General features: G+C 43.8%; 1 protein-coding gene and 1 long non-coding RNA gene across 2 annotated transcripts in view; one reads left to right on the forward strand and one right to left on the reverse strand.

Moving 5' to 3' along the window:
• bmp6 (bone morphogenetic protein 6) overlaps nt 1-24,414 on the reverse strand; it is a 206,159-nt gene that overhangs the window by 95,205 nt on the left and 86,540 nt on the right. The window lies entirely within an intron of this gene.
• Nucleotides 221-10,655, forward strand: LOC117511132. The gene is made up of 3 exons (XR_004560894.1): nt 221-234; nt 416-417; nt 10,439-10,655. It is a non-coding gene; the product is annotated as an uncharacterized LOC117511132 (long non-coding RNA).

Consider the following 24,414-nt stretch of genomic DNA (forward strand, 5'->3'; position numbering starts at 1 on the left):
TCGGTTCCTGTCTCGACTGGGAGGTTTTTGTGCCACAGCAAAGGGAGTGTAGAGTCTGTTTGTCGAGACGTGCACGCTGAACGCAACAAGCGGGCTGTGTAACCACTATGCTTACATAAAATAGAAGCATGCCAAGATCAAATTTGTCTTGCACTCTGCAAAATATACAAACTACAGTGCAGTCTTTGATATCGTTGTTTTGTGGTCCTTTATATCACGTGAGTAAAAACAACAGTGGGACTTACTGTACTTGTGTGGGAGACTTTTTTCTGCAACAAGATCATCACATACATTAAATGCACTCTGCAACACAGACCTGTGTGTTGTTCTGTTGAACCACAAACTCTAGAATCTACAAGTTGCACCAAAAGGCAGCTGATCTGCTCTGTGTCAGCCTGATCCTGTCAGATCTCAGAAGTGAAGCAGTGCAGGACCTGGTTAGTACTTGGATGGGAGGCCTCTTTGGAACACCAGCGGCTGTGTGTGTTTCTCCAGGTAAAACTGGAGTTGCATCAGGAAGGACATCCGGCATAAAACTTGTGCCAAATACCAATGCGGGTCTGGCTATATCCATTGTGGCGACCCCGAATGAATCGGGAGCAGCCGAATGGAAAACAACGACAAGTTGCACCAAGAGTGCGTGCCTCTGTCATGCCAACAATGATTCCCTCTGCCAACCAGGAGAACACAGTCACAATTCTGGCTTTTGTCACCATCAGACTTTTTGTGACATCACAGGTAACGCATTAAAAGCCATGATCAAAGAAAAAAGTTTTCAATAAGATTTACAATATATTTGTTCATTTTCATACTTGTCCCAGGGCCATATCTCCACAAATGTCAATGTAATTCATAAATTAATTTTATAATGTTGGGCAGCACGGTGGCTTGGTGGTTAGCACTGTTGCCTCACAGCGAGAAGGTCATGGGTTCAATTCCCGTGGCCTTTCTGTGTGGAGTTTGCATGTTCTCCCCATGTTTGCGTGGATTTCCTCCGGGTGCTCCGGTTTCCTCCCACATCTAAAGACATGCGGGTTAGGTGGATTGGGATCTTTAAAATTGTTTGTAGGTGTGTGTGTGGGTGTGTCTGTGTTTGTTCGTCTATTTGTGGCCCTGCGACAGACTGGCATCCTGTCCTGGGTGTACCCTGCCTCGCGCTCTATGACTGCTGGGATAGGCTCCAGCCCCCTGTGACCCTTAATTGGACTAAGCAGTAGAAGATGAATGAATGAATTTTATAATGTTACAGTACAGAATATTAAAAATCAGTAGGATGGTGTTCAGATTTATCAACATATCTGATTTATTAGTGGTGCACCTCTATCGCTCATAAAGAGATACATTGTGTATGTAGACACATGGGCTACGATACAATAGGAGAAAGATACTTTTTATTATGGTACAATTCAATTTGATGTGACTTGAGGTGTTCCAATACAATGCAATAGGCTAAAAATCTTTCCTTAGGGCCCATTCACACATAGGGCGAATTTGGTTGATTTGCGCATGAAGCAGGAATCATGTGCAAAACGTGTAGCTGCCTCATACCACTGTTGCTACAACAGAGCCCATCGAGCCCTCTCGTGACAGGTGTTGGCCAAATTCCAGGTGACACACAAACATTTAACACCGCTCGTTTGGCACTTAGAAAATGTGTGGCCATTTGCACTATTAGCATGAAAACGGTCAGCAGAAGATCACTGTCGAGCTGGCAGTGAAATTTGTCTAAGTGCCCCACGACTGTGGAGTTGCCGAGTGTAGATGTGGCGTGCCAGTGTCACCTCCCCCCACAACACGTGTCTGTTTTGTGTGCTCCCCCAGCTCCCCCCAATACATGTGTACATGTGGTTCGCCCCCAATCCCGCAGCCAGGCATCTCTCTGTGTGTCTGTGTGGGGTCTGTGTGCTGACAGGACAGGGGGCATGGCTGGCTGCCCACAGCTGTTTAGACATCCCAGCTGCAGCATGCGCCCCGTGTTTTGACGGACACGCGCATGTGTGTGTTTGTGTGGAAATACATAAATACACAAAAACATAAAACGGAGCGGCAGTCCATTTGGACACGCAACAGGTGATCTGAATTCACGTCTGACAGGACACACGTGTCGGGCTGTGAGGGCTATAAGCAGCACACCCGCAGGAGCAGGACAACCGAACAGTATGACAAACTACGCCACTTTCAGTCACGTATCAGCAGAAATATGCCTTACCAAATGCTGTTTGGTCAGTTATCACAGTGCTTTTTTTTCTTTTTATAGAAAATACATTTATCTGTTTGTTGATTTTAGCCATTTCACGCCCCTGTTACAAGACAGTGATTGTAGTGCAGTCGTAAAGTTTCCATCTGGTAATCAGGGTGTGTGGGTCCGAATCCTGTGGCATTTTTTTCTTTTTATTTAACCACAGGCTTCTGTATGGCAGGCTTCTGTATGGCATCCCCTTTTATTTATATCAACCCAGTCATATTCACTAATTATACAGCTGTTTTTTTTTTCCTCCACATCAGCAGCTCAATATGGTGCACCTCCTCAACGTGGAGCACAGTGCAAGCAGCTGCAGCAGCACACACTGTATTCCTGCTTGAAAGACATCATTGCGTGCATGAACCATCGCACCGGCATCGTGCATGCCTGCCTATCAGTGCAATGTTTCGCGGTGCGCTCATACGAGCTCTACCACGAGTCTCCCTGAGTTATACGTATTCGCACTATGTGCAAAGGGGCCCTTAATGTAGGCATTCACTTTCCATGGTAAATTAGAATTAGCAGAAAGTAGCACTGCTTACCTTCTGTCAAGGTTCGTTATGATCTCGTTGTTGCCGTCCCTTGTATTGTTATGTCTTATGCGTTATATTTGTAGTTGATCTCTAGTTTGTACTCCGTGTGTAATCCACATTGTTAGTCTCCCAGTGATATCTCCCCTGTATTGTTATTCTTCTCATGCTTTTATTTTTGATGGTCCAACTCATAGCGCATGCCGGTGGCTATACTTTCTGGGCACCTGGTTTCTAGGTCCATGTACATTCTTAGTCCCAGATTAATTGGATTACACAATATTTAACGACTGCAATTCCTTCACTTGAGTGTCAGATTGTCTCATTTTTAAATCAGCTTTGTTGCATCCTGTCTTTTAGTATTTGGTCTCTAAGTTGGTGACTCCCATTGTCTTCCTGTATCTTACGAGCTTAGTCTCCTGTTCAATGGACTTCCTCCATGGTATGTTTGATTACTGTTTAATGACCCTCAGATAATGTTATTTGATTCTCCCATTGCTTGTTGAACAGATAATCTGTGTACCAGACATTTGTTGTTCTTACCCCATTAAATGCAGACCATGACAGCTACCTGCTGTCAACTGCTAATGGCCACCTTAGTTGCAAATACAACTGAACTTCCTATCTGTGTTCTTTTCTGCTCAGGGGTCTCCAGTTGTGCGTTAACATTACAGCTTCAAACATATATTTCATGAAAAACCAGGGACCTTGCTCAAGTGTTTGATACTCTACTTCAGCACACTGGTACTGCCTCTGTTAAGCTTTTCTTAACCACTGGGGGCAGCACCACATAAAGCAGCAGAAAGTACAGCATGAAAAATGCCCAGAGGAAGAAGCCAGCTCTTCTTATCACAGCATAAATAGCATAGGATATCTTTCCCCTTATTAAATCAGTATGAGAACATTAACAAATTGGGAACAAAATGTAAAGTTCAAAAGGGTATGCTGATTTTGTTTTTACTTAGCAAAATTAATTTTCCTGTGAACAGTCTTACAAGAACCTTGATCTGACCTTTGTTGTTGTGCACCAATGTGCATCCACATGGTGCAAATGAGGTGGTCGTAAACTGGATTTGACGTTAGACAAAACAGCAATGCATCAGGATTGCTCCAGTCTACATCTGATTTTTAGGCCATCATTCCCATGGGTGCACAGATGAGCACAATGGGTGCCGAGCAAGAAAATGAGTGGCATCTAACTAGCAATGACACTTGTGTTACTCTGTGCACTGCTTTGCCCTAGATGATATGGGCCAAAGTCTTCATATAGATCCATAATCAGGGATAGTTCACAACACAAAGGACAACTAGGTAAATACTGCAAGTCAGTTTGCATATACTCTAGTCCATGTCTCACATCCCGTGCACAATAAGTACAACCCCAATTCCAATGAAGTTGGGACGTTCTATAAAATGTGAATAAAACAGAATACAATGATTTGCAAATCCTCTTCGACTTATATTCAATTGAATACACCACAACGACAAGACATTTAATGTTCAAACTGATAAACTTCATTGTTTTTGTGCAAATATTTGCCTATTTTGAAATGGATGCCTGCAACACGTTTCAAAAAAGTTGGGACGGGGCAACAAAAGACTGGGAAAGTTGATGAATGTTCAAAGAACACTTGTTTGGAATATTCCACAGGTGAACAGGTTAATTGGAAACAGGTGAGTGTCATGACTGGGTATAAAAGGAGCACCCCCAAAAGTCTCAGCCATTCACAAGCAAAGATGGGACGAGGATCACCACTTTCTGAACAACTGCATGAAAAAATAGTCCAACAGTGTAAGAACAATGTTTCTCAACATTCAATTGCAAGGAATTTAGGGATTCCTTCATCTACAGTCCATATTATAATCAGAAGATTCAGAGAATCTGGGGAACTTTCTACACATAAGCAGCAAGGCTGAAAACCAACACTGAATGCCGGTGACCTTCGATCCCTCAGGCGGCACTGCATTAAAAAACAACATCATTGTGTAAAGGATCTTACTGTGTGGGCTCAGGAACACTTCAGAAAACCACTGTCAGATAACACAGTTCATTGCTACATCTACAAGTACAAGTTAAAATTCTACCATGCAAAGCGAAAGCCACACATCAACAACATCCAGAGACACCACCTCCTTCTCTGGGCCCGAGCTCATTTGAAATGAACAAACGCAAAGTGGAAAAGTGTACTGTGGTCTGATGCGTCCACATTTCAAATTGTTTTTGGAAATCTTGGATGTCATGCCCGTCAGACAAAAGAGGAAAAAGACCATCCAAATTGGTACCAGTGCAAAGTTCAAAAGCCAGCATCTGTGATGGTATGGGGGTATGTTAGTGCCCATGACATGGGCACTAACACATCTGTGATGGCACCATCAATGCTGAAAGGTACATCCATGTTTTGGAGCAACACATGTTACCATCCAAGCAACGTCTTTTTCAGGGACGTCCCTGCTTATTTCAGGAAGACAATGCCAAGCCACATTCTGCACGTGTTACAACAGTGTGGCTTCGTAGTTAAAGAGTGTGGGTACTAGAGTGGACTGTCTGCAGTCCAGACCTGTCACCCAATGAAAATGTGTGGCGCATTATGAAGCGCAAAATACAACAACAGAGACCCCGGACTGTTGAATAACTGAAGTCGTACATCAAGCAAGAATGGGGAAGAATTCCACCTACAAAGCTTCAACAATTAGTGTCCTCAGTTCCCAAACGCTTATTGAGTGTTGTTAGAAGGAAAGGTGATGTAACATAGTGGTAAACATACTACTGTCCCAGCTTTTGTGAAACATGTTGCAGGGATCCATTTCAAAATGAGCAAATATTTACACAAAAACAATAAAGTTTATCAGTTTGAACATTAAATATCTTGTCTTTGTGGTGTATTCAGTTAAATATAGGTTAAAGAGGATTTGCAAATCAATGTATTGTTTTTATTTACATTTTACACAATGTCCCAACTTCATTGGAATTAGGGTTGTGTGTGTGTATATATATATGTGTGTGTGTGTGTGTGTGTGTGTGTGTGTGTGTGTGTGTGTGTGTGTGTGTGGTGTGTGTGTGTGTGTGTGTGTGTGTGTGTGTGTGTGTGTGTGTGTGTGTGTGTGTGTGTGCAAATTTGCAAAAATCTCAAAAACACTTTTGTTCATGAGGTATTGTGTGTAGAAGTTTGAGGAAAAATAATTAATTTCATCCATTTTGAAATAAGGCTATAACATAACAAAATGTGGAAAAAGTGAAGTGCTGTGAATACTTTCCAGATGCACTATACAGTCTAATTTCAATTTTAATCAACACAATACAACAATACAAGTGCAGACAAACCTCTGAGCAATGAACAACAGAGCAGGTACAGGTTATCTTCAAAATGTAAAATGTATGAAAATGCACTAAAAGTTGTACATAACCCATGTAAATGTCAGTCGGCATGCTGTGATTGCATAATTGAAAACAAAATGGTGAATCTTGTCACAGAAAAAGGTGGACATTCTTCTCATTACCTCCACCAATAACGTTGGAGGAGGTTATGTTTTCACCCGTTTGTTTGTTTGTTTGTCTCTCTGTTTGTGAACAATTTTTCAGATATCGTTATGACATTTTTACTGAAGATTCATATCCTAGTAGGCAAGAACTCACTCAATTTTAAGGTCAAAGGGCAAAGTCAGAAATAAATCTTGTTAAATTGAATAAATCCCTATCTTTAACACTGAAAGAATATTCATAAATTTATAACTCTGTCAAAAAAATCAAATTTCTTTCATATTTGAGAGTGTTATGTAGGATGGTATCCTTTATCAACTCACAAAGTTTGATCCGGATCTGATCCAGATTACAGATTTTGTGGTCATTTAATTTAACATTGAAAAACCCCATTTAATGTATATTTTATATTATATCTTAATCAAACATGCCTCAATCACATCATATTTGAAAGTGAGATGCAGACTGGCACTCACTATCACCTGACAAAGTTTGATCTGGATCTGATCCGGATTGTGGATTTTGTGGACATTTGAATTTAATATTGAAAAGCCCCTTTGCTGTACATTGTGCATTATACCTCAATCAAAAGCGCCTCAATCACTCTCATTTGTGACAATGAGGTCCAAACTGACACTCTCAATGAACAGACTAAGTCTGATCCACATGTGATCCATATTGTGGATTAACGGATATTTATTTTAACATGAAAAGCCCTTTTGATCTATGTTTTGTATATTTTAGCTTATGAAAAGTCACTTCTAACAGGACTCTGACCTTGAAAATTTTCCAAAGTAACAGTTTGTGGAATTGGAAACTAGTGTTGGCAGAGGTTTGCACTCACGAGCGTGGTGCTCTAATTTTTTCTTTTTATTGTTATTGTCACCCTAACCCCAACCGTAATGCCAACCATTTCGAACACTACACGTAAAACATACTTTGTGCACACACATAGAAATTTGCACTATCATTCATAAAAAACCTTATTTCTTATTTCATTGCTACCTGTTTCCTTGGACAACACACACAGTCTGCATTGTTCCAGTCCACACAGCTGTAAATGCGTACCCGCCTTGGCCGGGGAAGTAGCCTGCGATGGAATGGTAGCCAATCTAGAGGGAGTTGTAGATGCTCATCTGCTTCATCTTGCAGAATTCAGGAATAAGCACCAGCACCAATGAGCCTCAGAGCCAGATCTTAGGGCCCTGTCCCACTGGGGAGAGGATTAATTACGCATGAATGAGTATACAAAGTACGGGCGTTCGTTGTCGCCCGCCAACAAAACTGGCCAAAAATGACAAATGTCCCAGTATGAATTACGGATATATTAATAATATATAGTGAATATATGATGAACAATCATGGTTGTATAACGCATGTAGTGAGGGAAACGGATCAGACGCATCTGCGATTATCACGGCAGTATTACAGGTGTATTATGATGCATCGTGCATGTGTTGCGCGTGCACGGCATCTGCATTGTGGTCATAAATGAAGCACACTCGGGCCGTTGGCATCACTATTCACACCAACAATACAGGCTCTGGAGCATTTTGCTGGACTTGGACAAGTTGATTGGAGTAAAGAAGCAGTGAACAGGGCGAGTGGTGACGTCAGCAGATCGCATCAGAGTGCAGCCTCGTCTGAACGATTTAACAAGAAGTTAAATCTGTTATAAACATGGGAATAAATACTGTAACAGCTGCAGACAAGAAGGAAAAAACACGCAACTGTTTTATCAAGCCTGACAATGTAAACAAGTCAAATAATTACCTTTTTAGACGGCCTCAAAATGCATCTGTGGCCAATCTGTATGCAGTCGCTACAACTTATTTTAGTCCGTGATGTGGACATGATGGGCACGCAAAATATCCATTTTACACACTGTCCCAGTCCGCTGCCAAGCCGCAAATCCCTATCAGTTGTGGATATCAGCAGATGACGGCAAATATACAGAGCATAGATTGAGTATGTTTGTGTATGTATAAAGTATGTATGGAGTATGTAAGGCAGATGTCATCCACAGCTAAAATTTTGTGCAGCTCAAAAATCCTGGTAATGGAGAAACGTGCCTCTGTGGATAATTGCGGACGTGTGCGGGTGTCAGCCGACTCATACAAGCATGTTTCACGCATATTGTAGATGTTAAGCGAATATGAGCCAATTTTGTGCGCAATCCATACGCAAATCCTCCTAAACGCCAATGGGACAGGGCCCTTACTTATGCATGTTTCAGGACCAGTCATAATCGTCTTATAATAAATTTCTTGTATGTACCTACTATTACTGCCACAGAATGCATTTCAATGACATGCACATTCCATTTTACTGTTTGTATGGTGTCATATGTGTACAGACATAAATACAAATAAAACTGCGGGACACTCATGAGCATTAGGGATACAGCTTTTTTGCAACGCCATAGTCCTGTACCAGATTCTGATGAGCTTCTGCTAGAAAACAATGAAAATCAATGTTTTTTGTTGTTGTTGTTGTTGCTTTTGGTTGGTTGGTTGTTTGTTTTGGGGGGTGGTGGAGTTGTTTGGGTTTTTTGTTTGTTTGTTTTATCAAAAAAGTTCACCCATGACTAACTTTAAAAAGTTTTGTACTCAGTTGCATTTGGGTGGATTTCTAAAAACTAGAACTCTGGTTGGTTAATTTAAAAAAAAAAAAAAGGAAAAAGTATGATGACTCAGTAATACAATTAGTGCAGCAGCTAAAAGAATATTTGTAGAGGAATCCTTCAAATGGTGATGCAAGCACCAAATTCAGCACAAATACTCCTTAGACATTAATCTTTTGAAAAAAAATGGACGGGCCACTTCAAATTTCAATAGGCAGACAGGTAGGGGTCAATTGAAGAATAAAATGCTCCAAACATATTGAAAAGAATCCACATTATTTGTTTGAACATGAAGTTTCCAAAAAGGTATAGTTTGGACTGTCTGTGACTAAATGTTATGGTGTTATGGTGTAAAAACAACAAGAATTTGGGGGTTACCTTTCACTGCTATGTTGATGATACTCAGTTATACATGCCGATAACTGCTGGTAATCTCTTCCACATAAAATCCTTAGAAGATTGCCTTGCATCAGTGAGAAGCTGGATGTCTAGCAACTTCCCACTTTTAAACTCTGATAAGACTGATATGATGGTTCTTGGTCCACTGAGACACTGGCATCAATTTGACCAGTTAATGCTTAGCCTAGGCTCGTGTGTCATACATCACACTGATTGGACTACTGCAATATTCTATTTTCTGGTTTACTGCAGTCCAGCATTAGGGGTCTCCAGTTGGTTCAAAATGCTGCTGCCAGAGTTTTGACATGAAGGAGAAAGTTTGACTACATTACACCCATTCTGGCATGTCTTCACTGGCTTCCTGTCCCAGTGAGATCAGATTTTAAGGTTCTACTACTTGCCTATAAAATTGTTCACAGACTGGCACCTCCCTACCTAGCTGACCTAAATAACCCTACGTTTTGTGTTCTCAAGGTGCAGGACTACTTAGTGTCCATAGGGTAAATAAAAAGTTTGCGGGTCACAGAGCTTTCTCTTTTCATGCCCCTGTTCTGTGGAATGATCTCCCTGCATCAATAAAACAGTCCGATTCTGTAGAGACTTTCAAGTCCAGACTTAAGACACACTAATTTTCTCTTTTGTATGGCTAGCATACTGGCATAGTGTGTTTCTATGCTTTTTACTCTTTTAATTCATTTTATTAGGAAATGGAGGGTGCCACGGCCTCAACTTAGGGCTAGTGACCGGTGATCACCTTAGTAATTCTTCTGATTTTTATGTTGCTCAATGCTGACAAATTACACTGTATTTGTCTTTCTGATACTTAATTCTGCTTTTTTTGTTTTCTCTCTGTTTGAGGTGCGGCTCCATCCAGAGATGGGTGTGGTATCTGTTCCAGAAAACGTCCTGTGCACCGGCAACATTTCCTGTATATTCGTTTTGTGAATCATTCTGTAATTTATGTCTGTAGCATGGCCCAAGCAGAGGGTAACCCCTTTGAGTCTGGTCTGCTTGAGGTTTCTTCCTCAGAGGGATTTTTTCCTTACCACTGTTGCTCTGGGGGTTAGTAAGGTTAGACCTTACTTGTGTGAAGCGCCTTGAGGCAACCTTGTTGTGATTTGGCACTATATAAATTAAAATTAAATTGAAACTGAAATAAACTGAAGAATGGTGGCACAGGTCAGTTTCCGTTTGTACAGGAGTCAAAAGTTAAAGTTGCTTCAATGTTGGTAAAAAGTTTTGCAAATTATTGGTGGGGTTAATAGGGTTATAAAAAGGAATAGTTTGCACCATATGTCATGCTTAGTTATCACATTATGGGGTAACATATGTCACATCTCATAGAATCCAACGGTCGTCAACATTGTTTGACCTTTACTTTGGAGACCAAACATTCAGCACAGTCAAAACTATTCCATTTATTAAACCTATTAGTTCAACCAATCTATTCACCACTGAAGCCTTACAAATGCTATGAATTTATTGAAAGCCAAGAGCGCTATGCAACCTTGCCCATATTCAAATACGAGGTCTGTCAATAAAGTATAGGTCCTTTTTATTTTTTTCAAAAACTATATGGATTTCATTCATATGTTTTTGAAATTTAAAATTTTAAAATTTAAAATTAAAATTTTCACAGAAAACCAGCTTAATTTTTCGAACCGTGTCCAATTCGATGTGCCTCACAGGTTTAAAAAAATTTTGATCAAACAAAGCACCAGTCTCTCAGCAACTTCTTGTAACTATTATATGTACATATGAATTAGCATTTTTATCTTTATTGAAAATTATACTTTATGCGCAAATTTCATTTTGATCTTTCTCCATTTACTTCTGGTTTTATATGAGCCAGACTATTTTACGATATAGTGACCCACCCAAAATGGACCAATGACACATTTTGTTCCCCATCTCATAGCCGAAGAGAAAACTGTGTTGATGTGAGCACAATATAACCAATCAGACTCTTCTAAATATGCCAGCTCCACCTCGCTCCACACCCAGGAAGGTCAGAGCTTCTCTCATCCCCAGACATTTAGAAGTCACAAAAAAAAAAAAAAAAAAAAGCGTAAAAAAGGGCAGGGAGTGTCAGCATCTCCTCCTGGCTCCATTGCATCACCTCTATATTTTTCCAGTGAAAACCAGAAACATCCAGTGCGGAAGCATCTATTGCTGTGACTTGGTCAAAACAAATTATAAGAGCTGAACTGAAGCATCTCAGTTTACGACTGAGGCCAGTTCCTCCTCTCTGTGCTTCAAACACTTTCTACAGACGCAGAGGAAATCGCCTCTACGCGATGTGATGCTATTCACATCAGTGCGACTGCGACTTCTATCAGCTGTGACAGTGACTGTTTCATCATGGTGAGCTTCCCACACGCTCTCACTGCAGCAGATGTTGTACTCACTGTGTGAGATATGAAACCTGGAAACAATTAAATAGAGTGAGCTGCTTTAAGCACAGATCACAATATGATCAATGCTCGATGACTTTACAATACGGCTTCTTTTAATCGCTTCTAAATAAGCCTTTAAATTCAAGCACATCAGCTCATTATCAACTTAGAGATGGGTCCTGAGGTCAGAAGGACGTCTCTTTTAAGCATCACACGTTGCATCACGTGTGTATCAACCAAATATAATCACACATAGTTCACTATATCCAGCCCGTTGGTGCGTGTGTGTGTGTGTGTGTGTGTGTGTGTGTGTGTGTGTGTGTGTGTGTGTGTGTGTGTGTGTGTGTGTGTGTGTGTGTGTTTCTGTAGGGGTTACTCCATATGAGCCGTTGAGAGATAAAGTACGCCATCCCACATTAAGGTCATTTTAAGGTATTTGGGTCGGGATGTCAAATACAAAAAAAGGGGAAGTTTTAGATGGCAAAGAAAGTGGAAACTTTTTTTTTTGCCCTGGTCTTTGAGGTCACCACAGCGGATCCAGTATACGTTCACATTAGCATCTGGCACAGGTTTTACACCACATGCCCTTCCTGCAGTTCTCCATGGAGAAACATGTCCCATCCACGTACGTACTAACCAGGATTTACTCTGCTTAATTCCTGAGGTCTGACAGGATCAGAAGTGCACAGACTGTATGGCTGCAGAAAGTGTACCTCATAACACATATAACGCTCGTCTTCGCACAGCGTCCCGTCATGTATGCGACTGATGCTAGTAAAGTAGCTTATGTAATAAACCTGCTTCGCGGTGAGGCACGCGCTTGGGCTACAGCGCTCTGGGAGCAGAATTCACGGCTCCTTCTGACATATGATGGGTTTGTAAGGGAGCTCAGAACCGTGTTCGATCACCCTAATAGAGGCGAAACCGCTTCAACCGTGCTACTCACGGCTCCTTCTGACATATGATGGGTTTGTAAGGGAGCTCAGAACCGTGTTCGATCACCCTAATAGAGGCGAAACCGCTTCAACCGTGCTACTCACGGCTCCTTCTGACATATGATGGGTTTGTAAGGGAGCTCAGAACCGTGTTCGATCACCCTAATAGAGGCGAAACCGCTTCAACCGTGCTACTGTCAATGAGACAGGGGCGTCGGAGCGTAGCTGCCTATGCAGTCGACTTCCGCATTGCGGCTGCGAGGTCCGGCTGGAATAGCACTGCCCTCCGCGCCGCCTTTGTAACGGACTGTCTTTGGTTCTTAAGGAGCACCTGGTGGCTAAGGACGAACCGCTGGATTTAGATGGGCTCATCGATCTTGTCATACGGTTAGACAACCGGTTAGAAGAACGTCGGCGGGAACGAGACAAAGGGCGTGGCCGGGCACGCGCCGTTTCTCTCCCTTCCGGTTCCGACCGCGCTCCGCCTTCCCCACGCTCCACGGCCCCTGCGCTCCATGGGGCCACAGCTCCCCCTACTGACGAAGCTATGGACACGAGTAGGGCAACATTTAGGGCACCAGATGCACAGAGGAGACGGGCCCACGGAGCTTGTTTTGTTTGTGGTGCAATAGAGCACCATATGAGAGACTGCCCCGAGCGGTTAAACTCCAACGCCCGCCCCTAGAAACTGGGCTAGGGGTGGGCCGAGACGTTCACGTGGGACACACCCACATTGCCACACGACTCCCAGTTACGATCCTTTATGAGGACTCAACCCTGAAGGCCCCAGCACTGGTGGACATGGGCTCTGAGGGGAATCTGCTGGACAGCAGATGGGCCAGGGAGATAGGGCTCCCTCTGGTGGCGCTTACCTCGCCCGTACAGGTTCGGGCACTAGATGGCTCCCTACTCCCTCCGATCACGCATAAGACACCACGTGTAACTCTGGTGGTGTCAGGAAATCACCGGGAGGTGATCGAGTTTTTTGTGACTCAGGCCACCTCCCGTGTGGTTTTAGGATTTCCCTGGATGTTGAAGCACAATCCCCGGATTGATTGGCCGTCCGGGGTAGTGGTTCAGTGGAGCGAGACCTGCCATCGGGTGTGTCTAGCTTCCTCGGTTCCTCCCGGCTCCCAAGCTAAGGAGGAGGTCAGAGTCCCGCCCAATCTGGGGACGGTGCCGGTGGAGTACCACGACCTTGTCGACGTGTTCAGCAAGGATCTGGCTCTCACACTTCCCCCCCACCGTCCGTATGATTGTGCCATTGATTTGGTTCCGCGCAGTGAGTTCCCGTCCAGTAGGCTGTACAACCTCTCACGGCCTGAGCGCGAATCAATGGAGACCTACATCCGGGACTCATTAGCTGCCGGGTTGATCCGGAATTCCACCTCCCCGATGGGCGCAGGTTTCTTTTTTGTGGGTAAAAAAGACAGCGGACTTCATCCATGCATTGATTATAGGGGGCTGAACGAGATCACGGTTCGCAACCGATACCCGTTGCCCCTGTTGGATTCGGTGTTCACACCCCTGCATGGAGCCCAAATCTTCACCAAGCTCGATCTTAGAAATGCGTATCACCTGGTTCGGATCCGGAAGGGAGACGAGTGGAAGACGGCATTTAACACCCCCTTAGGTCACTTTGAGTACCTGGTCATGCCGTTCGGCCTCACAAACGCCCCCGCGACGTTCCAAGCATTAGTTAATGATGTCTTGCGGGATTTCCTGCACCGGTTCGTCTTCGTATATCTAGACGATATACTCATCTTTTCTCCGGATCCTGAGACTCATGTCCGGCATGTACGTCAGGTCCTGCAGCGGTTGTTGGAGAACCGGCTGTTGTGAAGGGCGAGAAGTGTGAGTTCCACCGCACGTCTTTTGTCCTTCCTGGGGTTCATCATCTCCTCCAACTCCGTCGCTCCTGATCCGGCCAAGGTTGCGGCGGTGAGAGACTGGCCCCAACCCACAAGCCATAGGAAGTTGCAACAGTTTCTAGGCTTTGCTAATTTCTACAGGAGGTTCATTAAGGGCTATAGTCAGGTAGTTAGCCCCCTGACAGCCCTGACCTCACCAAAAGTCCCCTTCACCTGGTCGGATCGGTGCGACGCCACGTTCAAGGAGTTGAAACGGCGCTTCTCGTCTGCACCTGTTCTGGTGCAGCCCGATCCTAGTCGCCAGTTAGTGGTTGAAGTGGACGCCTCGGACTCAGGGATAGGAGCCGTGCTGTCCCAGAGCGGGAAGACCGATAAGGTCCTTCACCCGTGTGCCTATTTTTCCCGCAGGTTGACCCCAGCCGAACGGAACTATGACGTCGGCAATCGAGAGCTCCTTGCGGTGAAAGAGGCTCTTGAGGAGTGGAGACATCTGTTGGAGGGAACGTCCGTGCCATTCACGGTTTTCACTGACCACCGGAACCTGGAGTATATCAGGACCGCCAAGCGGCTGAATCCCAGGCAAGCCCGCTGGTCACTGTTCTTCGGCCGTTTTGACTTCCGGATCACCTACCGTCCCGGGACCAAAAATCAAAGATCGGATGCTTTGTCCTGGGTACATGAAGATGAGGTCAAAATGGAGTCGTCGGATCCCCCGGATCCCATCATCCCGGAGTCCGCTATCGTGGCCGCCCTCACCTGGGACGTGGAGAAGACCGTCCGGGAGGCCCTGACACGAGACCCGGACCCCGGAACCGGACCGAAGAACAAACTCTACGTCCCACCAGAAGCCAGGGCTGCAGTTCTGGACTCTGTCACGGTTCTAAGCTCTCCTGTCATCCTGGGGTGCGAAGAACCGTGGCAGTCGTCCGGCAGCGCTTCTGGTGGGCGTCCCTGGAGGCCGACGTCCGGGTTACATCCAGGCCTGTACCACCTGCGCCAGGGGCAAGGCGACCACCGCAAGACATCGGGATTGCTACAGCCGCTGCCCGTTGCCTCATCGCCCCTGGTCTCACATCGGCCTGGATTTTGTCACGGGTCTCCCGCCGTCCCAGGGAAACACCGTCATCCTCACGATAGTGGACCGATTCTCCAAGGCGGCCCACTTCGTGGCCCTCCCGAAGCTACCAAAGGCCCAGGAGACAGCGGACCTCCTAGTCCACCACGTCGTCCGTCTGCATGGGATACCATCAGACATCGTCTCCGATCGCGGTCCCCAGTTCTCCTCGCATGTTTGGAGGAGCTTTTGCCGGGAACTGGGGGCCACGGTCAGTCTCTCGTCCGGGTATCACCCCCAGACCAACGGACAGGCAGAACGGGCCAACCAGGAGATGGAGCAGACCCTACGCTGTGGTGACAGCCGCGCACACCGACGGCCTGGAGTACCCACCTGGCCTGGATCGAGTACGCCCACAACAGCCAAGTGTCATCAGCCACACGGCCTCTCCCCTTTCAAGGTATGCTTGGGGTATCAACCCCCGTTGTTTCCGGTGGTTGAGGGGAGGTCGGTGTGCCCTCGGTCCAGGTCCACCTACGGAAGTGCCGTCGGGTGTGGCGTGCCGCCCGTTCTGCTTTGTTAAGGGCCGGACGAGGGCGAAGAACCATGCAGACCGGCGGCGGGCCCCCGGCTCCCACGTATCATCCTGGGCAGGAAGTGTGGTTGTCCACCAAGGACATTCACCTTCAAGTGGACTCCCCAAAACTGCAAGAACCGATACACGGCCGTACAAGATACTCAAGTCATCATCCCGCCGCAGTGAGGCTCCAGCTTCCGGCCTCACTGCGGATTCATCCAGTATTCCACGTCTCCAGGATTAAACCCCGTCACACCTCCACCCCTCTGCACTCCGGGTCCGGCACCACTCCTGCCCGGATCATTGACGGAGAGCCGGCTTGGACCGTGCGCCGGCTCCTCGACGTCCGAAGGATGGGGCCGGGGTTTTCAGTATCTGGTGGACTGGGAGGGGTACGGCCCCGAAGAACGCTCCTGGGTGAAGAAGGGCTTCATCCTGGACCCGGCCCTCCTGGCCGACTTCTACCGTCGCCACCCTGACAAACCCGGTCGTGCGCCAGGGGGCGCCCATTGAGGGGGGGGGTCCTGTTGTGTGGGCCGCTGAAGAGGAGGTACTGCTGGCCCACCACCACTAGAGGGCACCCTGCCTGGAGTGCGGGCTCCAGGCACCGGAGGGCGCTGCCGCCTTACGGGAGCAGCCAGGATGACAGCTGTCACCCATCACTGGAGACAGCTGATCCCAATCAATAAGGAGGTATATCAGCAGGACGGCATCTCCACCTCATTTGCCGAGATATCGCCTTACCAAAGAGGTAACAAACTCAGCCTACACATACGTGTGACTTTAATTGTGTTCTTGTGATTATCTGTAGGACAGCTGACTACCAGACAGCGTTTGGATAAGTACTCACCTTCCTACATTTCTTGATTGTTGTTGACGAGAGGTGGAGGTGGACTCTCCACCCTCCGTGTTGCTGGGTGCAGCCGCATCCACACCTGACTGTTTCTGTTTCCTGCCAGCAGTACCGGATCCGACGAGCGGAGGCAGTGGCCACCTGGGAATTCGGGACTTGGCGGCTCCAGTATTCCCGGGGTTCGGTGGCAGAGGAAATCGGGTTGGTTCCGGTTCGACTTGGACAGACGTCTCCTATCGTCGAGCCTGCCCACACGACACCGTTGTAATTAGACTCAATCTCCATATTGTATTCGGTTGTATTTGTTGTGCCTTTTTCACAACAGTAAAAACAGTGTTATTTGATTCCTCCATTGTCCGTTCATTTGCGCCCCCTGTTGTGGGTCCGTGTTCCTACACTTTCACAACAGCAGAAGGTAGAAGAAAATAAACAAAAGTAGCACCAAATCTGACTCTATAATTTTTGTGCAACAATAAATTCAATTGTAGAAGTTAGACTAGGTCTTAAGTTTGAAGTTTAATTTGGTGCTGCTGGTAACAATACCATAATGATAATAACACTGAGCGGTAACAAAATGAATCCATTTATTCATGTTTCTCCATTCAAATGGAACTACCTGCCAAAGTGAAAACAAGCCACTGTGAGATGTACACACGTGTACAAACCAATGAATGTTATGTATAGGCAGTGGTGGGCACAGATAACCAAAAAATTAATTTCGATAACAGATAATCAGATAACTGTTATTTATTAGTTACTGTTAGTTATCTTTGATAAAGATAAAACAATAAACCACCCAAAAATGTCTTGGAAGTTACAGATAACCGATAAATTCCAGTATTGTCTGTGGTAGACTTGCAACTACTAACAAGCTGATTCTGAGTTTTAACACCACGATCGCTTCTGGAAGCATCAAAAGCGACGACAGGCCCAAATAATGAATCAGCACTTCTGTCTTTGAGCGTCCTGCACCCTGCTGGAAGCTCCAGTTTACTACATGGCTTCCAGCACAAACGCAGCTGAGAGGAGCCATGAAGCTCAACTCTTTACTCAGTCACAATGCTGCCATCAGGCGGAGGTCTTGGAAAATAAAGCAATGCTGAGTTATGGTTTGGTTTTAAATAAAATGAATACTGATAGAATAACTCCATTAATGTCAATTCTGTCATTTGTGCAAAGTTAAGATATAACATATATCTTTTAATCTTGAATAATGCACTAATTCTGAAGTTTTGTAACAAACACAGACAGATGGCATTCTGGGTCAAATGTGCGTCCGCTAACACTGATTGGTTGACTCATTCATTCTATGTAAACCAACACGTTAATGTGAGGTGTGTCGTGTGTTGGTGTTTACAGATAAATGTGCTTTTGTAAAATATGTCATTTTTTATTTGTAAAAAAAAAGGCATTTTCAAAAAAAAAAAAAAAAACGCCAAGTTGTAATTAGATAACTGTCTGATATAACCAGTGTCAAAATAAATAGAACACTGCCACACTACTGGTGCCAATGCGAGTTTTGGCCCTTTTTCAGCTGATTTTTCATTTGTGTGAGAATTTTTTGGATCGCACCGAGTTTCAGGTTAATCGCGTGTCCTGCATCATTTAGTATACATGGAGTAACGAGCTGTGTTTAACATCTCACGACCCCCCCCTTTTTTTTTTTTTTTATTGAGGATTTATTTCATTCATTTAAAAGAACAAACAGAAAAGCAAAATTAACAAAACATTACAAACCATTGAACGAAAAGGAGCAGTTTGGAAGAACAAGTCTTATATATTCTGCCCCTTTTTTACAATACAATTTTGCAAAGGATCATCAATCGACATCATTGCATTTCTATGACTTTGTCACATGCCACCGACTTCTTTCTTAATTTTAACCATTATTTAAAAGACTACATCCCTAATAGATTACATTTTAAACTTCAAACATTCTAAACATTATTAACAGATTACATTTTTGGCTTTGTCACAGCCCACTGACTTATTTCATAGTTTCATACTTACGAAATACATCAAGTTTAATACGTTTTTTAAATAATTTAAGCGACCTTGATTCTTTGATTTCTTTGTTGAGGTTGTTCCATAATTTTACACCATTCACTGCAGTACTCCGTTCCTTTATCTTGGTTCTGACTCTTGGTTTTTTAAAGACTTCTATGCCCTTCAAATTATAACTACTTACTCTTTTTCAAACATATTTTGAATGTTTATTGGTAAGGTATTGTTATTCGCTTGGTACATTATTTGTAGTAATTTCAAATCAACTAAATCATGAAAATTAAGTACCCTATACTTAATAAACAATGGATTAGATGGATCTCTAAATCGACTATTGCCAATCACTTTTAAAGCTCTTTTCTGCAAAATGAATAAAGGTTGTGTATAAGTTGTACATGTTGATCCCCAGATTTCTACACAATAAGTCAAATATGGAACAATCAATGAATTGTACAATGTTGATAATCCATAACTATTTAATGACTATTTAACTTTATGCAAAACAGCAATGGCTTTCGCTATCTTTCCTTTTATGTAATTTATGTGTGACTTCCATGTAAAAACCTTCATCAATCATAACTCCTAAAAATTTTGTTTCTTTTACCCTTTGAATGTCCATTCCATCTATTTTTAATGACACATCATTTTTTTTAACTCTGTCATTAAACAATATGAAATTTGTTTTATTAAGATTAAGTGACAATCTGTTTATATCAAACAAATATTTCACTTTTTCCAACTCTTCCTACTTCCTGTATATCTGATCCAGAGTAAAATAATGTTGTGTCGTCAGCAAATAAAATGCTACCAAGTACATTAGATATATTCACAAAATCATTGATATACAAAATAAACAGTTTGGGTCCAAGTACGGACCCTTGTGGTACTCCACACTTAATATTACACAATTCTGATTTAGTATTATTTATCTGAACAAACTGTTTTCTATTTTCTAAGTAGCTTTTTACCTACCTACCTTCTGATCGGCGATCGTATGGTCAGATGAAAATCAAACCTGTTTGATATTCTGGTCGGCCGTCGTGAGGATATCCCGCTGCTGAAGCGCTACAAGCATCCAACCTCTCACACTGTGCCTGTGCATACACCACAGACCTGTCTTGTAATGTTTTTGTTTGTTTGTTTGTTTGCTTTTTTTAACTTTGATGTCTCCCATCGCGAGTTTTTGTAAATTAAGTTTGAAAAAAAAGCTTCTGTTTACGTTTTGCTTCTGGAAACACAAGTCCGATGTGTGGTTTTTGAATGTACAATGTGTGTGAGAACATAAATCGGGCGCTCTGAACTTTTACACCGTGCGGTTCTGTGGTGCAGTTTGAGCTGGAACCGAGTACAGTGATTGAAAATATCTGCCCAGCTTCAGGGCAAATACTGCCATGAACACTACTGGCCAGTAGATGGCAGTAGAGACCTTAAAAACTTGCCAAAACAAAATTCCAGATAATCTGTGTCTGCTACATTTAAAATGCGTGGAATTTAATAAACACAAACACAATAACAACATCTATAAACCCAGAGAATATATTCACAAGAGTTTTAGGCACTAGAGTTTAATACTGTTGTCTGTGGAGCCTGATCAGAGTGTCTCAAATGCATTTCTCATGTCGTAAACATACTGAGATTACCCTATCCTACCCATAATGCATCTGGGCACAGCATGTCCACACTAAAACCTTAAAAATTAGTGCATTACTTTAAAACTAAAAAAATATCTGATATTTTCACTTTATAAAACTTAATTTATACAACTTCATTTAAATAACTTATCCAAAATTAGTTTGGTTAAAATTTGAACCATAAGTTAAAAATGTATGCCTGTGGGTGACTTGGGTGATATTGCCCACATATTAGTATAGGGTTAAAAGAAATGAGTTTGTTTTTGTTTGTTTTGTTTTGTTTTTTGGTGGCCAGTTCTCCTTTGTCTGCAGTAGAGGTGGGCAATACTGGGAATTTTGGTATTGATCCAATACCAAGTAAATACAGACCCAGTATCGCCAATACTGATACCGATACTTTTTCATATTTAAGCTTCAAAGATCCAAAGTATCCAAAAGACCTAGGATAGGATTTCGCCAAACATTGTACATGACAACAAAATACGAGGTCTGTTAGAAAAATAACGGACCTTTTTATTTTTGCAAAAACTATATGGATTTGAATCATGTGTGATTGCATCAGCCAAGCTTGAACCTTCGTGCGTATGTGTGACTTTTTTCACGCCTGTCGGTTGCGTCATTTGCCTGTGAGCATGCTTTGTGGGAGGAGTGGTCCAGCCCCCTCGTCGGATTTTCATTGTCAGGAAATTGGCTGATTGACTGCCGCTTGGCTTCATCAAAATTTTTTCAGAAAGTGTGAGAGACAGCCAAGTGGAAACCAAGTGGAAACCAAAGACGTGCGGAAGAATTCGCATGTCGGGATGGAGGCGCAGGGCACAGAACAAAAAGCAACACCGTGATGAAGCCTCACAGGACATGTTGTGGCATGTCCAGCTCGTCCACAATTTCTCGGATAACCACACGACTGAAAAGCCACCAAAAGCCGTCTGAATTTTCCGAATGGTGCAAGAGCTGGGCATGTTAGGGCTTGTCCTGTGAGGCCAACACGGAGGTGCTTTCATCCCGCGCCATGAGCGGCTCCGTGGCGAATTTCTCCGCTCCTCTTTCCATTACAAAAACTCCTGTAACAGTGGAATGTGCCGAAAAAGTGCTATGTCCAGCTGTCTTGCCATTTCTCTGGTAGTCAGACGACATCCCGGATCAACAAAGCGTTCACTTTGGAAATGATCTGGTCGTTTGAGCCTGTTGATCGCCGCTCGGTGTGCGGCGCGTCATCCTCAGCTGTGGGCCGTCTCTAATCCAGTTGTAATTGTCCTTAATCTGTGTGATCCCCATAAGATCTTCACCGAAAGCCATCTGAATCTTCCAAATGGTTTCCACTTGGCTGTCTCTCACACTTTCTGAAAAAATTTTGATGAAGCAAAGCGGCAGTCAATTAGTCAATTTCCTGACAATGAAAATCTGACGAGGGGGCTGGACCACTCCTCCCACAAGGCGTGCTCACAGGCGAATGACGCAACCGACAGGCGTGAAAAAACTCACGCATGCGCATGACGGTTAAAGCTTGGCTGATGCAATCACACATAATTCAAATCCATATAGTTTTTGCAAAAAATAAAAAGGTCCGTTACTTTTCTAATAGACCTCGTACTTTATTATCACAATCAACATTTCTGTTTAAAAAAATATCACGCAACACAACTTAAAACAAAATCTCCTGAGGTAGAGGGCTGACAAACCACCATACAAGGGTGCGCTGCTCCGTGTTGTGTGACACAGTGCAGCACTGCTCTTACAAGACAGAGAGTAGACTTTTATGAATCTGCGTGCACAGCAGTCAGTGCGTACGGGAGAGAAAAAAAGCTTGAGTATCGATCTTTTTACACGAGGATCATTAAATATCAATACCAGCATTGGTATCGATATTATCGATATTAGGATTGATCCGCCCACCTCTAGTCTGCAGAGGATGCAGGGGTTTCTTCTAGAAACAGCTCTTGTCTGTTTGCAGAGGATAGAACTATACATCTGCTACAAAACATTTAACAGGTAGGTGCTTAACTGATTTTAAAATTTATAAGTGTTCGTAGCTGTTTAGCTTTGTTTACCACGTTATCGGACAAAAATTTATGGCCCCAGGGAAGGACACGCTAGAGGGACTACGTGTCTCGGCTGGCTTGGGAATGCCTCGGGGTTCCCCCGGAGGAGCTGGGGGAGGTGTGTGTGGATCGGGAGGTCTGGGCAGCTTTGCTTGAGCTGCTGCCCCCGCGACCCGACTCCGGATAAAGCGGAAGAAAATGGATGGATGGATGGATAATTAGTCCGATAATGGTTTTCAAAGTTATCTGAAAAGATAATCCGATAATGAAAACATTATCTTCGATAATTATCGGTTATCGCATTATCAGAACTGTGCCCACCACTGTGTATAGGGAGGTGCAGCATGCACAGATGATGACGAAAGGAGGTAAGTACAAGGTGGAAGGTTGTTTAGTGTGACCACAAAATTGCAATGTGAAACCAAAGTAATTGGACCAAAGGTACTGAAAAATGAACCTTGGATCTTGTTCTGGAATTTCAGAAGTCACAAGGCCACAGACTCTGAATCACTTTGTGCTGCACTATCTGCAGATCTTAACTGTGGTGCTAAATTATTGCTATAGTTGGCCAGAAAGCTGGTTTATTACATTTATTTGCCAAGTATTAGGTTAGGTCTGGGAACATGCGCAGGTTCTGCATCAAACGCACTATGTAACCACATTGGATAATTGATGGCCCAAGCCCAGGCAGACACCTTCCATCTCCACCCCTCGAAAGGAAGTATCTATCATTTAGATTTGTCCAATTCCAATGAGAGACACTCACAGTCCGCAATGTCCTTCCAAAGCTGCTGTGTCAAATCCTCAGCCATGACTTCACAGTAACTGTGTAACTGTGCTTCTTGATAGCTGGAGAGCTTTGATTGAAGATACTATTTCAATGAGTTGGCTGCTTCAACAAATGCCTCTTTTATCATCTCTCCATCTTGGAAGGACTTTTTGTACTTTAATGATGGAGTGACTCACCTGGAAGGATACTTTGGTGGCTGCCTTCGCTTTTGAAGTCAGGTGTGAGGAAAATTACTGCTGTCTGGACAACTGTGATTTTAGTTCCTTCACTTTTGTTTTTCTTAGCTCGTTTTTAGGAGGGAAGTCAAAGTCATAGATTTTATGAACAGTCCGAAAGTGCTGCTACACAGTTCCCTTTTTCGGAATAGGGATGGTAGATTGACAGATCAGGCAAACGAAACTGACACTGTGAAAAAAATGTCCTCCTCCCATTCTGGATAGAAGTGGGAAGTTTTTGTTTTGTTACTTGGTCCAGCTCCCCCGCTCATTTTTATATCCTTTCTTTTTAGAAGAAATAAATTTGAATGCTAACCAGGTAATTAGCTCACTCTGCATTAGCACGCACAGTTTATGGCACAAACGTTGACCTGCATGCAGACTGGCTGCCTTGTATGTCAATCAAGTGGCAAATGCCATTGTGAGGATGGATGGTTGGTGGATGGATGATTGGCTAACATCTAATTTATTTTTTATGCCATGCAATCGACCGGTCAATAGTGATTAACATATTAGGCACCCATGATCTATAATATCTCCCACAGTCAGGTGAAAAGTGGGCATCCCACTGGCCTTTTCCAGTTGCTGGGGTCCTCAACACTGAGGCACCTGTGTGCTGGATCATACACAGAGAAGCACATCACATGACCAAAATGTTGTAGCTGACATTCCCTCACAATGCAAGTGATAGTCCTCAACTCTCTAAGTAATCGTTTATTTGACACAAAGTCATTCCGGCAGGAATCAATAGTCCTCGTATGAAAGTCATTTAGACCC

The sequence above is a fragment of the Thalassophryne amazonica genome, chromosome 1 (assembly GCF_902500255.1).
Source record: "Thalassophryne amazonica chromosome 1, fThaAma1.1, whole genome shotgun sequence".
NCBI lineage: Eukaryota > Metazoa > Chordata > Actinopteri > Batrachoidiformes > Batrachoididae > Thalassophryne > Thalassophryne amazonica.